The sequence below is a fragment of the Melospiza georgiana genome, chromosome 21 (genome assembly GCF_028018845.1).
Source record: "Melospiza georgiana isolate bMelGeo1 chromosome 21, bMelGeo1.pri, whole genome shotgun sequence".
NCBI classification, from domain to species: Eukaryota; Metazoa; Chordata; class Aves; order Passeriformes; family Passerellidae; genus Melospiza; species Melospiza georgiana.
The window spans coordinates 2,831,914-2,849,626 of NC_080450.1; positions in this window are offsets into that span (position 1 = coordinate 2,831,914).

Genomic DNA, 17,713 nt, shown 5'->3' on the forward strand with positions numbered 1-17,713 from the left:
GAATGGAGGGTTTGGAACTTCATACAAAAGGTTTTAATTAGGGGTTGGCCCCCAAACCTGCCCTCCAGATCCAAGGAGGCTCCTGCCCTCCTCCTCCTCAGCCTGCTCCGAGCCTGGACCTGTGGGCTCTGCAGTTCCCTCTGTCCAGAGCCCACCTTGGTCTGGCTGGCAGAGCTGGTGGGTCCAGCTTGGCTTGGTTTTTATCATTATTATAGAATCACAGACAGGATTGGGTTGGGGGGGACCTTAAAGCTCATCCCATTCCAACTCATCCACCTTGCACTGTCCCAGGCTGCTCCAAGCCCTGTCCAGCCTGGATTTGGGCACTGCCAGGGATCCAGGGGCAGCCACAGCTGCTCTGGGCACCCTCCTAGGGAAGCATTTCTTCCTAATAATCAGTGTAGCTCTGCCCTTAGTCAGTGTGCAGCACTGCCCCTTGTCCTGTCAGTCTGGGCAGGGCAGGTGGCAAAGCCAAAGAAATGCCACCTTCCATGCTGGCTGTGCCTGAGCATCAGCAGGGCCCCTCCTGGGCAATGCCAAGGCACAGTGGAGTCCCTTGCTGGCCCTGCTCTTGTCCCCAGGCCCTGTCCCACATCCAGGGCACACTGCAGAGCTGCCCCTTCCAGCCAGCACAGAGCCCAGAGCCCTGCGAACTAGAACCCAGGCAGACCCTGCTCCCAGCACAGAGCCCAGGAACTGGAGCCCAGACAGAAATAGAGCCCAGAAATAGAGCCCAGGCAGACCCTGCTCCCAGCACAGAGCCCAGGAACTGGAGCCCAGACAGAAATAGAGCCCAGAAATAGAGCCCAGATGGATCCTGCTCCCAGCACAGAGCCCAGAGCCCTGGGAAATGGAGCCCAGGCAGACCCTGCTCCCAGCACAGACCCCAGAGCCCAGGAAACTGGAGCCCAGGCAGACCCTGCTCCCAGCACAGACCCCACACAGACCCTGCTCCCTGGTTGCTCCCAGTGCCTCCCCTCTCTCCTCCTGCCCTGCAAAAGGAAACCCCACGGGAAGGATGGGGATCCTGGGACAGCACCACCCCAGAGATGCTCCAGTGGACATCCCTGGTCCCTGCATGCCCCTGGATGTCCCAGGCACAGCCTGATCCTAAATGAGGGCTCAGAAGCCAGGATCACAACCACAGGCCTGTCCCTGTCCCTTCCCACCTTCTCTGTGAGGAAGAGCTGCTGGTTTGCACCATCCCCAGCCCAGAGCACAGAGCTGCTCCTGCTCCAGGCCCTGCTCAGCCCCTCTGCACCAGAACAAACAGCAAACACCCCCAGAGGATGTGTGTTGTGGTGGCCCTGGATGGGGTGTCCTTTGGAGCCACAATTTTGTCACCCATCCAATGGCACAATCCATCCTGGAGCCTCACACAGCCATGAACTGCCGGGGCTGGGCAAGCTGGGTAATGATGAAAGAATAAGAGGGTGAATTTGCTGGGATAATAATGAAAGAATAAGAGGGTGAATTTGCTGGGCTAATAATGAAAGAATAAGAGGGTGAATTTGTTGTTGCTGCCCAGTTACACATTTCCCAGGCCTAGGAATGGCCCCCACTGGACATGGAAAGCAAATGTTCCGCCAAGCCCACGAGCTGAACAGTAAAAGCCCTTTCAAGGCACAAGAAGAGTTATGGATTATTAGGATTATTCATTTTTTTGCTGCTCATAATGCCAAATATCAATGTGCCACGATGCTGCTGAGCCATACAATATGGTCCTGTCCTGGGAGAATGAACAGCCTGTGTCCCTCTGGGCCCCTTGGGATGGTGACAGTGGTGTCACCTCCAGCCATGATGAGGTGACTTGACCACCTTTCTCCTTACAACTTTCTTTGAAACAATGTTGGATAAAACCTCTCCTAGTCCCATTACTGCTACAGCACAGAAAATAAAACCTCGTAATGGAGGCTGAAAACCTCAGACTCGTTCCCTTTGGAAGAAAATCTCATTAAGGCTCATTCATCCCATTTCATAAAAACGCCATTTAACCCAGTGCTTCTCTCCAAACCCCGTTGTGCAATAACACCACCCTGGGAGAGCAAGCAGGGACGCAGACAGGGACTGCATTGACCAAACCCTGGGCACTGCAGGTGCGGAGGAGCAGCCCCCCCAAACACCTGCTGAGTGCCCACCCTCTCTGTGCCAGCCACAAGGGGACCCTGGGGGCACACAAGGAGGGCAGGGAGAGCCCCTGGGGCTGGGGTTTGTGGGGAGCTGCCCAGGTGTCCTGATTGTCCTTCCCTGCTCCCATTTTTTTTACCTGAGATCTCCTTAATTTAAAATTTATAGCAATTCTTGGGCCAGCGAGGGGGTCCACTGTGCCTTGGCATTAATCAGGAGGTGCCCTGGCACAGCCAGTGTGGAAGGTGATAATTTGTAATAAAAATAAAAATAAAAATAAAAATAAAAATAAAAATAATAAAAATAAAAATAAAAATTAATAATTTCTTTGGCCAGAGGCTTTGCCACCTGCCACCTGGAGCAAGGGGCTCCACTGTGCCTTGGCATTAATCAGGAGGTGCCTTGGCACAGCCAGTGTGGAAGGTGATAATTTATAATAATAAAACAAATAAAATTACAAATAAAAATACAAATAAAAAATTTTAAAAATAAGAATAAAACTTAATAATAATAATTTTTATATATATATATATATATATATATATATATGTATGTATAATTTCTTTGGCCACAGGCTTTGCCACCTGCCCTGCCCAGACTGACAGGACAAGGGGCAGTGCTGCACACTGACTAAGGGCAGAGCTACACTGATTATTAGGAAGAAATGCTTCCCTGGGAGGGTGCCCAGAGCAGCTGTGGCTGCCCCTGGATCCCTGGCAGTGCCCAAGGCCAGGCTGGACAGGGCTTGGAGCAGCCTGGGACAGTGGAAGGTGTTGGATTCAGAAAAATAAAAATTTCAATTTTCCATTTCAGGGGAGGCTCCTGCCTTCCTTTCTTTTGAAACCAAGGCACCAGGGAGCAGCCTGTCCTGCCCAGAGCAGTGGTGGCCCCACTCATGTCTGGTCAGGAGTCTCTTTTCTGCTCCTGCCCACAGGGAAGAGTCAGGTCCTGCCTGGGATTTGAAAGCAGTGTGGTGAACGAGGCAGGCGGTGGCAGGTACAGGAAGGTCTTCCAGAGTTTTCTTCATCTTTAGCAGCTTCTGGAAGTCCTTGTTCACAGATCTACAGGGAATCTCTGTGTTCAGGTAGCAGCTGCAGTCATCAAGAAAGCAGAGGATCTTTGAATTTCCTTCTGATTTTCCTGTCTAAACTTGAATCTGAATTCCCAGGTTGAGCAGAGGGGAAAATTAACTATTTATATTTTATTTGTTAGCCTTTCTCTGCATCTGAGATGAAAACCCAGTCAAATGAGGGAGAAAAGGCTGCAAAAAGCTGTTTAAAGCAGCGTCCTCCAGCCGTGCTCAGCCCTCCTGGTGCCCAGCAAAGGGCAGACACAGCCTGTCCCTCCTCTCTGGCTGCTGCTCTGTGTCATGTTCACAGCCAGCACAGAAGCTTCAAGTCAGATTGTGCCACCAAAAAGGAATAATTTTAGATTAAAAGAATCAGTTCACAGCGAAGCTGCACAATAAAGAGAAATTAATTTTTTTTTTTTTTTTTTTTTTACTTTGAGCTTTTTATAGAGCAGGTAGTAAAAAAAAAAAAAAAAAAAAAAGTGGGAAAGAAAGCGGCAGAGGGGTCTTTGAGAGCATTGCAGATGTGCCAGTGCACACTGCCTGGGCTGCTCCTGACTGCACCCAGCCAAGCTGGCTCCTGTGTGCCCATGGGGCTCCTAAAGGGATGGCTCTGGGTTCTTGTCCTCCCACAGAGCACCAGCCCAGAGCCCAGGGCTCTCCTGTTGGTCCCTCTGAGGGGCTTCGTGGAGGTGACAGGGGACCAGGAGCTCAAATCAAGTCAAATCAAATCAAATCAAATCAAATCAAATCAAATCAAATCAAATCAAATCCAGCAGCCCAGCACATCAGAGCAGTGCCCACACTGTGCTTGTCAGGAGCCACAAGTCCTAAACCAGAGGACAAAGTCAGAGCCCTTCCCTGTGCAAGGGGACACAGCGTGGGCAGGGAACCTCAAAGAACCTGAGAGATGCCACCAGAGCCTGTCCAGCCTAACAAGAGATGCCATCACAGCCTGTCCATGCCAAGAGGTGCCAGCACAGCCTGTCCAACCCACCAGGAGATGCCAGCACAGCCTGTCCAGCCCAGGAGATGCCACCACACCTCACCATCAGGCCAGGGCATGGTGCTGCTGCCTGACCCTGGCTCTGCTGATGCCCCTCTGCTAAAACCACAGCAGGATCACTGAATCACGGAATCCCAGACTGGTTTGGGTTGGAAGGGACCTGAAAACTCATCCTGTTCCATGCCCCTGCCATGGCCAGGGACACCTTCCACTGGCCCAGGTTGCTCCAAGCCCTGTCCAGCCTGGCCTTGGGCACTGCCAGGGGGTCACAAGGACATGGATGGAAACTAGAGAGGAAACATGAATCAAGCATGCTGAGAGCTCCCTCCTCTCCATGCACAGCCCCCACTGGGGGTCACATCCCCTCCAGGACCCCTCCAAGCCCTCCCTCCTGCTCCCCACTCCATCCCTGTGCCTGCCCTTGCCTATTCACCCTTCCCACCCCAAGCCAGAGCAGGCCAGGGGCTCGGGGTCTAGAAATCACCTTCCCAGCAGGAAAGCTGCCCAGTGAGAGGCAGAGCCCATGAGGTCCCCCAGAGGGGAGGATGCAGCCCCCCAGTGTGGTTGATGTCCCCTCTGTCACCCAGCTCACACTGGTGGTCACGTTGATAACAACATCAAAGGCTTGGGACTGTTTCAACAGAAGTGCTGGGAACAGCCTTGATCAAAATAAGAGGAAGACCCTGTATACAGAAGACATGAGAGGTTTGCAACCCACATGTGAACCTTTGAAGTTATTCTTTCTTTTTTTTTTTTTTTTAATAAACTAGTTGAACATCATTAGTTTAAGAGGTATGAACCCTTTGGGCTGTGCAATCTCCCCACATTCTGCAGGCACAGGGTATTATCCACACAAAGACACGCTTTTCCAGTGGGGGGGAAGAACACTGCCAGAGATACTCACAAACAAGACAAGCAAACACACAATTAGTTTTGTGGGGTTTGAAGATCATCCCATAAACTGACACACTTTTGTTAGCGACCATGGCCAGATAAGTCCGATACATTTTCTCTCCTATAATCCTTTCACCATTTCCATTCCCCCCCACAGACTCTTTGCCTTGATGTTTTGTTCAGTGCACTCCCTGCTATCTGCACACGCTTGCCCAGATTTTTTAGACTTGAAAGGGGCACGGTATCAGCATTAACCATTCCAGGAGAGCTGATAAAACACGCACGAGCACTTTGCTATCTATTAACATTTCTGAACTCCTTCCATCACCTGCACAGAACAGAGATTGAAGAGAGGGTGGGAGCAAAAGAGGTAAATGAGGATATTTATGACCAGCTTCCCATGGCTTATTTTTTCCACCACCCCTTCCTCACCATGCACAAATGAGCAAAACTAGAAGTGAGACTGTGATAAAAACCACCTCAAAACCTGCCACTTTAAAGCTGACCTAAAAAACTGATCATCCTATATAAATTAATCAATAGCCTTTAACAAAAAAAAAAAAAAAATTAAACATCCTTAAAAAATTAAAAAGCCTCTGCCACCTTCCTGTAACAAGGACAGCAAGATTCCCCATCCCTGGAAATGTCCAGGGCCAGGCTGAACAGGGCTGGGAGCAACCTGGTCTAATGGAAGGTGTCCCTGCATATGGCCCTGGAATGTAACATTTAAATCCTCTTGAGTTTTTCTGTCAAATGCAGATTTTTTTAATGGGAAATTGTGCACTGCTGTGGCTCCCAGGGATGTACCCTGATGCCATGGCAGAACAACGAGTGTGGTTCTCTTGTCATGTCAGTGATGACTTCCTAAAGCCCTGCTGAGGGCCACATTCCTCATTTTCCCACCTCTGCTCACTGCTTCTGCTAACAATGACTGTAGTTCTCTTGTCATGACTCCTTAAAGCCCTGCTCAGGGCCACATTCTCATTTTCCCCCCTCTGCTCACTGCTTTTGCTCACAGTGCTGGTTCTGGGTTTCATTAGCACACGGTGCCAAGGAGAAGCTGGATCTGAAGTGGTTCAAAGCCCAGTTTCTCCATGCTCTAACCCTGTGAGTGTTCATGAAGTGACTTTGAGACACTCCAAGCAATCACTCCACACAACTTGCGAGCATCCATCACCCTGAGGGGACAAACCTGACAGTGGGACAGAGCATTTGCTAAAACCATCACCCCACACCATGTTTCTGGCAGCCTGGAGCTTTATCAGCCCAACAGGCTCGGATTGAAGGGTTTCCCTTCCAGCCTGGGGTGGCTCAGATCCACCTTGGTGTGCCCTCCTCCTTCCCACACCGCCCTTCTGGGGCGCTCAGAATGTGGGGAGGTGGCAGGAGCATCGCTGCCAGCAGGGCCTGGAGGAGATTCCATTCCATTTTTTCATGGAAACAGGAACATTTTTTCCAGGCATGCTCAGGGAAGCCCTTCTCCTGCGTGCACAGAGGGGTGTCCTGGCTCTGGATGCTCCAACACGACTTGGGGCTGATGCTATCTTGGCCTGACTGCAGAGGAAGGGAAATATATGATGTGTTACCAGCCTGAACTGATGTGATTTGATTCTGCAATTTAATCTGGTTTGTTTTCTGGCTGGCTCCTATAGCTGTGTAAAAATGGCTCCTTGAAAACCCAACCAAGGATGAAGTGCACTCCCTGCAAATCTCAGCGAGGGAAGGAAATCCAAATGTTTTGAATTTAACTATTAAACATAGTTTCCAGCTAGTGTGCTCAGAATTTGAAATTAAACAAATGAAAGAAACATGTTTCAATGGTTTTATGTAGGCAATAATGTCATTAACAGGAAATAAAGAAATTGGGCTTTGCAGCTGCAGCATGAAGTTTAACCCTTCCCGTGCCTGCTGCCACAGCCCACTCCCACCCTGCCTGCTACAGGGCATCCCAAAAAACCTTCCTGGACCCAAATTTCCTGATCCACACAGCCCTTAGAGCAGGATGGTAATGGAAAAAGCAGGAGGAGAGACAACAGTTAGGAGAGAACAGGCTTTCCTGACTAGTGGAAAACTTGCAGATCATAAAGTCAAATAAAACTTTTCAGTTCCAGAGGTAGAAAAAAAATACAAACCAAACCCAAGCCCTTTGTGCATGGTTATTTTTAGGTGTGCTGTCAGAGTTGAATACCCTAAAATCATACCTGCTTTGGTTTGTTTCTGCCTGTCCATTCAATTCTCAGAATTAAGGACAGTGAAGGGTGTGAGATCCATCCCAGCCCCGTGGTGCTGTCAGGAGCTGGGTGATGCCTCTCAAAAGCTGGACCAGTCCTGAGGCCACAAAAGAAACAATAATTTTCTTAAGGATGCATTTATTTCCAGGTGTGAAATGCAGGCTGGAGAGAGGAGGCTTTGCATGGAGAAATTCTCACCCCCACATCCTCAGGTCACCCCTCCTGAGCAGCTGTGCCCAAACCAGCACCAAATTACTGGGGCCATTTCATCTAAAACCACATTTTTCTGCTCCCCCTTCTCCCAGTTTATCTACATTTCTTTTTAGTAGGTTGTGTCTTCCTCTGCCAAAGCCCTATTGATTGTATGAAAAGGTGTTTTCTTCCACTGTGGGAACCTCCACCATAATCCTTAAATAATTAATATTGGCAGCTTTGTTTTTCCTTTTCATTAAAAGGAAGGGAAACTTGCTGAGTGTGAGGTCAGTCTCTCTCCTGGCCAGACCCAAAAAGGCTGCTTGGACATACATTTCATTAATGATTATTTTTCTTTTTACTAGAAATATTTATGCTGGGGGAGAAACCATCAAAATACTATTTTAATCTTTTTTTCCTTTTGCTTTCTAATCCTTTCACAGAAGCTGGAAATTACCCAGTATCCTTTCTCTCTAGGAAAATGGGGGGGACTGGGAACCTCATACTGCTGAAACTCAGGAGAAAGTGAAGTGTTATCAGCCCAAATCCCCATTTCTGCACCCCAGCCCCAAACCAGCTTCTGGGCTTTTCCCAGCAGGACTGAAATTAGAACACTTTGGGGTTTTTTTTTAATATCTGAAAACAATTCTAACTCAAATCTCCTGTTATCCTGACAGCATAATCCAGACTATCACGTCACAACTGAGAGATCCTCCCTCGTTTTTTTTGGTAGTCATTTCCCCACCACTGCTGTTCCTCCAAGAACCATCCCAGGGAGCAAAACCCGTCCCCAGGAGGATGCTCTGGCACCGGAGCAGTTCCTACCTTGCTGTAATTCCCCTGGAAAAGGCCAGCACACCCCCTGCACGCTAATCAGAGCTGCAGATCAGCTCATTAGTGGCGATGCAGGGGATGGTGTCCATGGCAGGAAGCACTGAGGGGAGCAGGAGGTGGCTGTCACCTCCTGAGTCCCAGCTGCTGCTGCTTCCTGAGATAAATTCAGTTTGTAAAGGGAACATTTCCACCTGGGGGAAGCCCTAAAAACTCCTGGGAAGCAGTAAAAGCTGAAATCCTGCTGTGGGTGATGCAGCGTGAGGTTGGCTACAGGACAACCACGCTGCTGTGGTGTTTCACACCGCCAAAAAACACTTGGAGGTGTTTCACCTCCAAAAAACACTGGTTCTGAGGAATTTGTCAGAGATACTTTTAGGGTCTGATTCAGATCTAGGGTCTGTTCACCTCTGTGCATGGAATGGAAATAAGAGCTTCCACCCAAGCCCCCTGCAAGCTGGAAGGAGAACACTTACCTCATCTCAATCATGGATGAAGGGAATTTGCTTGGGAATGGAAAAGAAAACTTTGGAAATCATGGAAATAACTCTTTGATTATGATCCCCATCCCATGGCTGGCTGCTCAGATTAACTGAGAGCACTCTCATGATGGATTTCCCTCCCTGAAGGTCACTGGGAGGGTGAGCAGATCCCAGGAGAATGGGGCACCTCCTGCTCCCTGCTGGCCTGGGGGATGGCAGAGCTCCAGAGGAACCGACTGGTCACAGGAACAGGGATTTGGATTTCTGATCACACCTCGTGCAGGTCCAGCTCTGCAAGGGCTTCCCTTGGGCACCTATGACATATTTTAGTGCTGGGTTCCACTTATCCACCCTGTCTGATGATGGACTCAATGAAAGAAATGCTGGGACAGCTGATTATTCTTCTAGCCATAACTTTAGACAACAAAATTAGATAAACCCCATAGTTTTAAGCAATACACCATTGTCCTTTAGTTACACAGGCACATGCCCAAGCGAAGAGCAGATATAAAAATATATTTATATTTATATTTATAATTTATATTTATATTTATATTTATATTTATATTTATATTTATATTTTATCTCTATAAATATATTTATATTTATAAATATTTTTAATTTATTTAAATTTAAATTTTTATTTATTATTTCTTTATTTTATATTTATTTCTATTTATTTCTATTATAAATAAATTGGATTGTATTCAACATTTTAATTTATTTAAATTTAAATTTTTATTTATTTATTTATTTTATGTTTATTTCTATTTATTTCTATTATAAATAAATTGGATTGCATTCAATAGATTTCTATTTTAAAAATTAATTTAATTTAATTAAAAATTTTTATATTAAATTGATTTTTTAAATATTAAATCGATTTCAGCTCATGGAGAATGTAATATCAGAGCAGGCTCAAGGCAGAGCTATTTAATACATTTAAAGGATGTGGTTTCCACAAGCTCAGACACGTTGACTCTTGAAGTGAACATGGATAATGAGGCTCTCCTGTGATACACCTGACACCAGCCAGCGCTGGGAATGTGGATCTGTCACCCGTGGCTCCCAGTGAGAGGATGAAACCCCGGGTCAGAGTTGGTCACCAAGCCCTGGCCTCCAGCCTGAAAAGCCCGCTGTGCTCAGCTGGGATGGCCCTGGGAGCCCTGAGCTGTGCCAGGAGGAGCTGTGCCCATCCCTGCAGTGCCCCAGGCCAGGCTGGATGTGACTCTGAGCACCCTGGGATGGCGGAAGGTGGTGGCATGAAATGGTGGCACCACCATCACCATGGCAGGGGTGGAATGAGATGAGCTTTAAGGTCTCTTCCCCTCCAAACCCTTCCACGGCTCTGTGACCCCACAGCTGGGACACTGCTCAACCCCCTGCAGCCAGAGCCAGCCCTTTGTCCTGGAGTGCACCAGAATAATAACCTGCCTGATGCTGCTGTTACACCCATGCAAATCAGGAGGAAAGGATTACACCACTATAAAACCAGCAAGAAAAAAAAAATATTCCAAGTCATTTTTCCTCTCTTGATGACTTTACAGAGGCTGGGGAGGCTGTCCCTGAGCCTGAAGCTGCTCAGAGCCTGGGCACAGCCCAAGTGGCACAGCCCCTGTGCAGAGGGGAGCAGGGATGTGTTTTTTGGCAGCAGGGCCAGCCCGTTTCCTTGGGCCACCCCCTTCATTGTGAATGCTTCAGGCATTAGCTCAGGGAACTCACCCGGCTAAAAATAACCCTTCCCTCACAAAAAATAGACAAAGAAAATGGCTATTTATACCCTGGATCAACTCCTGGGCTCATTCACCGTGCTGCCCCTGGGATGGTCAGCACAAGGAGCTGTGCAGCAAACCCAGCCTGGGGTGCCCATGGGCACATCCTGGGCACCAACCCCATTTGACTGCAAACCAGATCAACATCCACACATGACCTTTATTCCTGGAATTATCAGGGGCTGGAGAAGGGAGCACTGTGGGTGTTTTTATAATTTTCATTTTTGTATCTGGGTTTTCAGTTTATAATTTTTTTGTTGTTGTTGTTTGCCTCACCTGGCTGCCCTCCCAGCTGGGTCAGGGCTGTTCCTCTATGTGCTGGTCCCAAATTCTTGGGCTTTTGGCCATAAAAAGACAAAGGGCCAGCTCCAAATGCCCAAAGAGAAACGGAGGATCAGCCAAATAGTTTGCTAAAACTCAGGGAGAATGATCCATCCTCATCTGCCTCAGCAGACAAGTTTAAATATGGATAAAGACAGTTGGAGTCATATAGATGCATTTTTTCCCCCTTGTTGTTTTCTGTTTTGACTTCTTTGGGATCATTCAAAGGGAGGTTCAGGCTTTGATCTTCTCTATTGGCAATATTTTCTTCATCTAGGTTTTTATAGTTTGAGAAGAGATGTTACATGCTTGCAAGAGAGACTATCAATATGATGTGGGCCCGAACAAAAAACCTGGTGTCAGGTCCTCCATTTGGAGTGTTACCTCAAGCTTTGAAGTTTGTAATGATTCAAAAGCATCTAGAGCTGCTACAAATGTTAATAAAATTAAAGCCATCTGAAAGTGAGGCTTGCATGTGCCTTTGAAAGTAGGTCTGTGATCAGTTATTACCCTCAATTACCTTGTTGTCCACTCTTTTAGCTCGAGGTTAAACTCTTAACACTTTGCTTTGAAGTGGTTATCCTTTTATCTATGACCGGACTGAGGAATTTAAGGGCAATAATCAATGAGAGCTTCATAAGAATAAAGGGGAGACAAGGCAAGGAGAAGAGGTGTGAATGTGCCCTTAACGGCGGGCTGGGGGTTCGGGGGGCTCTTTTCCTTCACAGCCTTGGGAAGAAAAAGAGAAGGAGAAAAAAAAAAAAAGAAAAAGGAAAGATGAAAAGGGGGGAAAAGGAAAGATTAAGAGGGAAAAAAAAGGGGGGGGGATGAAAGAAAATATATAAAAAAAAAAAAAAAAAAAAAAAAAGAGGAGCCCCAGTAATTTCCAAATCACTGCTAAAAATAAAGCAAAAGCAGCAGCCCGGGGTGGGGCTGGGCGTGGGGAGCACGGCGAGGTGAAGCCTCATCAAAGGGAGGAGAGATACGGGCTTGGATTGGGTTCGTCAGCCTTTGATGTTGGCCAGGACACCTCGCCCTGCGGGACGGGACATGGGGTGGGCGCTGGGGACCCTCCCTAGCCCCAGCAGGGACCCCCACCCAAAACAAGGGTGGGACTGGCCCATCCCAGCAGGACACACACGGGGCATTCCTTCTGTGGAATTCATACAGGATGCCCCAGAGGGAATCCTTCCTGCCCTTCCCTGGCAGAGCAGCATCCCTGGCACCTGCACCCCCTGTCACCAAGGGGGCCTTGGCTATGGAAATTGCAGGGGGAGAGAGCAGATGAGGAGGACTCCATTGATATCAGAAAGCTAATTAATTACTTTATTATACTATATTATTCTATGTTATATTACACTATGTTACATTACATCTGAACTGAATCTGCCAAGCACTCAACTGCCCAGAATCTCGTGACTGTCACCCCAAAGTCCCCACACACACCTGGTCCTGATAGACCAAGGAAACAAAACACCATGAATTTGGGCAAACAATCTCCATGTTGCATTCCATTTTTGCACAGCAAGTGAGATAAGAATATTCTTGGGAAGAATTGTGCCTTGCTTCTCTCTGTCAAGAGAAATGTGGGGCTACACTTGGCCACCCCTCCCTGCTGCCAGCACCCACCACAAAGCCACCGTGGGACGCTGAGTCCCTTTGGAGGGGAACAAACCTGGGAAAGGAGGCTCAGAGAACCCACCTGGCCACGTCCTGGTGACATCCTTGTCACACCCTGCACGGGCTCTGAGGTGTGCCCCAGCCCTCCCCTCACAGAACCACGGCCAAGCTGCGCTTTCACCATCCGGGGAAAATCACAGCAACACTCCCAGCCAACTCTTTTCCTTTAATTTTTTTTAATCCGAGGTGCCTAAAGCGAGGTGTTGAAACGCATGTTGAGTGCACCTCGTTTGGCAGGGGCCCAAGCCCACATGGCCTGGGTTTGTGAAGTCCTGAGCACAACCTCGGTGTGTGCTCAGCATCTCCCAGAACCTCGCTTTGATCCCGCGCCAGCCTTAGAGCTGCGTGTCTAATTTAAGGTGCTTGGGTTGGAAAATGTTGACAATTATTGTTACTCTAAAATTAAATCAGTGCTTAATTATCAAAATTGATGGTAACTTAGAGTGGCATTTTCAAGAGAGCCTCAGGGAGTCAGAAGGAGATTTTCAAAGGCGGTTCAATGTCCCAGGGCCATGTCTCCCTCTCTGTACCTGCACTTTCCTACTCACTGCTCCTGCTTCAGCACCTTTTCAAGGCCACCTAAGTTGTGCTGAGCTCTCTACTGAGATGCTACAAGGTGGACCTGAAACCATGAGCACAGACCAATACCTCCAGCCCTCCAAATGCACTTGGCTAATTCACAGCGAAAAATCAATTGGCTTTGGGTGCCTAATTCTCCTATAATCCTTCAGATAATCCCAGCTTTAGGCTTTCAGATACCGATAAAAAAACCAAACAAACCCCACAATACAAGAAATTCGTGCAAATAGAATAGAGGACCAACATATATTTCATATAACTTTCAGATACTCTGAACTTGATACGAAGGAGGTTGAGGACAATAGCAATAAAACATTGCTCAAGAGAGAGTAAAGGCACAAGACCGTGAAGCCCCAGGCTGAGAACAGAGTTTCGTAATTAAGTAGCCTCCAGACAACAATTGTCATAGGCAGGCATTGCTCAAGGACCCAGCCATTATTGCTTTCATTATGATTTTTCAGGAGAGGATCTCTTTCTGGCCTGGCTCCACCTTCATTCAAAGCTCCCAGTGGCCCCAGCCACTAATGAGAAAGCGTTGATTGAGAAATGCTAACGAGGCCTGCACGGGCACGGCGTGAGGGGTGCCTGTGGAGCAGGCACGTGGCACTGGGGTCCAGAGCAGGGCTGGGGAAAGAGGTGACACCAGGCAGGGACATCACACACATGTCTGGATGGAGAAATGGAGAGAGGGAGGTCACGGCTGGCGGCTGGTGCACCCCGAGGTGCTGCCTCTGCCTAGACTGGGGGGTCACTTGTTGGTACAGTGGGGTTCTGCTGATTTTGTCCATGAAACCAGTGGAAAATGTGCTAACAGGAAAGAAAACTGAGCCAACTCAGAGAAAATCGTGATAAACCCTATATTGCAAATAAATAACCACTGTTTAAAACTCAGTACAACATGGGAGGTGTAGCTTTCACTGTGTGCATTTCACAGAGCCAGCTGGCATCTCCCATGGAAGCCTGGGCAAGCAGAGCATGGCTGGGTAGAGGAGCTCACAGTGGCTGTGCTGTGGCAGTGTCACCCATCCCTGTCACACCACCACGTCCACTGCAGACCATTGCTGCATCCCAGAATTCCCACATTGAAACTGGCCCTGCGATTTCAGCTTTGCTCTAGAGGGAAGGAAAAAAGCAGAATCAGAAAGAATCAGTAACTCCTCTCTCCTTGCAGAACATTTTGATTTCCCATCAAAACTGAAATTTGACTGCAGAGACCCCGTTGATCATCATTCCCCCAGCTGGTGCTGAGTGAACCCCACTGGAATGGCAGGATTAACTCCCAGCCCCTGAGCATGACCGTGCCTGTCTGCACTTAACTGCTGACCTATCTTCAACATCCCACTAATTAATATGCTGAACCAAGGTCGTGTTCCAACACGGTCTCATTTTCCAGTGAAGGGAAGAGCCAAGAAGGATTAGGAACAAATGGGAACAGCCCAAGATGCTTCCTCACACCCTGAACCATGGTGGGTCATTGCTCCTCCACCTCAGAGCCCTCCAGAGCACCAGGAGGGGCCCCTGTGCCAGCTAATTCCTGCCTAAACAGTCATCCCAAACTGTGGCAGCAAAGCCAGGCTCAGCCACTCACTCCCGCTCCAGCTGCTCTGATCTTTGGCCAGTTATCAGCACCTGGATGCTCAGGGAACAGGGAGGTGATCCAAGGAGGTAACAAAGGAATAGAGTTCTCCTTGTTCCCGTAGAAAAGCTGGACAGGGCTGGGTCAGGGCACAGCCCAGCTCCTGTGGAGCCTCCTCAGCTGCTGGAACCCCAGCCCATGGAGGGCTGGCTCCATCCCACAGGAGGGCTGGATGCAGGGACACCCCCTCTTGCACTGTGATTGTTACTCAGCCTTTTTTCCCCAGCTCATTGTATGGAAGAACGGAGTGAAACGCAGCAGAGAAAATCCCTTGGCTCTGCATGATCCCCCTGACAGCAGCAGGGTGGCCAAGCAGCCGCCCCTGTGACCTCCTGACACACACAGGGGGAGTTTTATCTCCCAGGAGTGACCCAGGCAAAGGCTGCACCCCACGGGGTGGCAGCCCCAGAGCTGCTGCTGGGCTCAAAGTGCACAAACCCCTGCTCAGAACCTCCCCAGAGCAGGCAAACCTTGCAGGGAGGGATCTGCTTTCTCAACCCTGAGGGAAGGAGAGCACAGTGCTGCCAAAAGCCCACATGCCCAGGGGAGCGCTCCTGGAGCCACAGGACCCTCCCAGCCCCATCACACCTCCAGGAAGGGAGGTCAGCACTTTCCCCCAGCCAGACAGGAGTCACGGGCTGATGAAGAATAATCAGGTTCTTTTAAGGCTAAAATTCATTTTCTCCTTTGCCCAAGATTAAGAGTCCTCTCCAGGGTCTCCTCTTGATGGTCTCCTCCAGCACCATCCCTCACACCTTTTTATCCCTCCAGCAGGTTTAGGAGAGAAGGCAGATAACAGGAGAGGGGAAGGAGCAGGGGACAATGCCAGGCTCAGGTGACCCTAGGAAGGAGCAGGGGATGGTGCCAGGCTCAGGTGACCCTGGAAGGAGCAGGGGACAATGCCAGGCTCAGGGGACCCTAGGAAGGAGCAGGGGACAATGCTAGGCTCCTGCACACGTCCCCCTGTCCCTGGAAGGAGCAGGGGACAATGCCAGGCTCAGGTGTCCTTGGAAGGAGCAGGGGATGGTGCCAGGCTCAGGTGCCCCTGGAAGGAGCAGGGGACAATGCCAGGCTCCTGCACACATCCCCCTGTCCCTGGAAGGAGCAGGGGACAGACAATGCCAGGCTCCTGCACACGTCCCCCTGTCCCCGAGGGGAGCCAGGGCTGGGTGCAATCCAGATCTCTGGATCCCCCTGGAATGGCAGGGGGGGAGGAGAGGCACGCCGCCCTTCACGAGGTTTTGTGACTGCAGAGAGTTGGCAAATGCCCGGATAAAAGGGAAAAAATACGTTCATAATAAATAAGACTGAAGTAACACGTTGCGAAATATTGACTCCCTCGGAAAGGCGGCTGTTTGCTTTCAGAGGAGCTGCATCTGATCCTCTGCCAAGCGGGGCTGAGCGCCTGGAAAAGAGACTTTGCTGTGGTCAGCCAGGGAAAACCAGGTGCCCAGAAAGTGCAGGGACTGTGTGTGCACAGGCACACGTGAGCAGGGAAGGATGGGCACAATCCTGGGGGTGCCCAGCTCCTAAGAGCCCCACGAACAGAGCAGAGCCAGCCTGGAGCTGGAACTGGTTTTAATGCAGCTAATCAGATGTCAGTGTAGAGACTGAAGGAAGGAGAATAGAGGGGAGAAAAAAGAAAGAGGTGTTGATAAAATACTTGTTAGAAAGAAAATTGGATTAGTGGTGCCATTCTGGCCATGAAGTTCTTTGAGCTAGAGAAAAGAAATAATAATCTTGTTCCTTTTTTCTCCGTCTCTCTGCAGCCCACTGAAGGCCTCACAGCCAAAACATCAGTCCTTCTAATCTTATTTTCTTTTTTCTAGCATGTATTTTATTAACCCCTTTTCTCATTTAACTGCTATGAATAGCTCAGTGGGTAACATCCTTTTTAGAAAGTGAAAACCTCCTTGGAGATGCGATGCAAGGAGAGAAATGCAGACAAACTTCCAGCTCCCGCACTCAGAAGAAAAGCCCCCTCTGTAATCCTGTCTGGTGAATCCCAACATTGTACCCCAAGGTAACTGCCAGCTCCAGGTCCTCTCTTTGGAGCAGGAACAATCAGGGAATTTATCTGGACACGCCAGGACATTGCTCCAACTCTATAAACTCCAAGGATGTGGAGCAGAGATTAGAAAATAAATAAACGCCCATGTTGCTCCTTGGGAAAGTGTCTGTGTGTGTGAGTGCATCCAGCACCCTAAAGTCAGGCAGCTGAATCACCTTTTCACAACTTCCCTCTCAATCACCTTTTCTTTGCAGCTTCCCTTGCCAGCTCTCAGGCACCTACAGTGAAATTCCCAGTGTGGACTGGGATGCTCGTGGGAGTGAGCCCAGCACTCACTGGGCCTTCATCCCACCAGCCCAAAGCAAGGCTGGATTTCTCCTCTCACACCCACGGCAGGATTTTGTGCCACAAGCAAGACATGGGATGTCTGGAAGCTCAGGACCAGCCTTCCCCCTGCGATGTGGACAGAAAAGGGAGAAAAACCATAATTAAAACATCAAATCCAAGGGAGACAGTCCTGCCCAGAGCTGCTCTAAGTGGGAACAGAGATTTGGCCTCTCCATAAAGAAAATATCAGCCCCAGCCAGCTTGGCTGCTGCCTCCTTCCCTGTGAGCAGCAAACCTTCCTGGGAGAGGAGCGGGATCCAGCCCTGCTCGATATTGGTGTGTTATTTTCCTTGACAGCTGTGGTGCAATAGTGGTAAGTGCATGTTTAATTCATTCACAATTTATGGTGTAATGAGAACAATGAATGTGTCTGAGGGAATAATTGCTTCACGGCAGGGATGCTGGAGAGTTCAAGTTGGTTGGCACCTGGACTTTGAATCGGGGCTGCCGGGGATTGGCTCCGGCAGCCCCACAATAGCCCCGAAAACAAAGCTG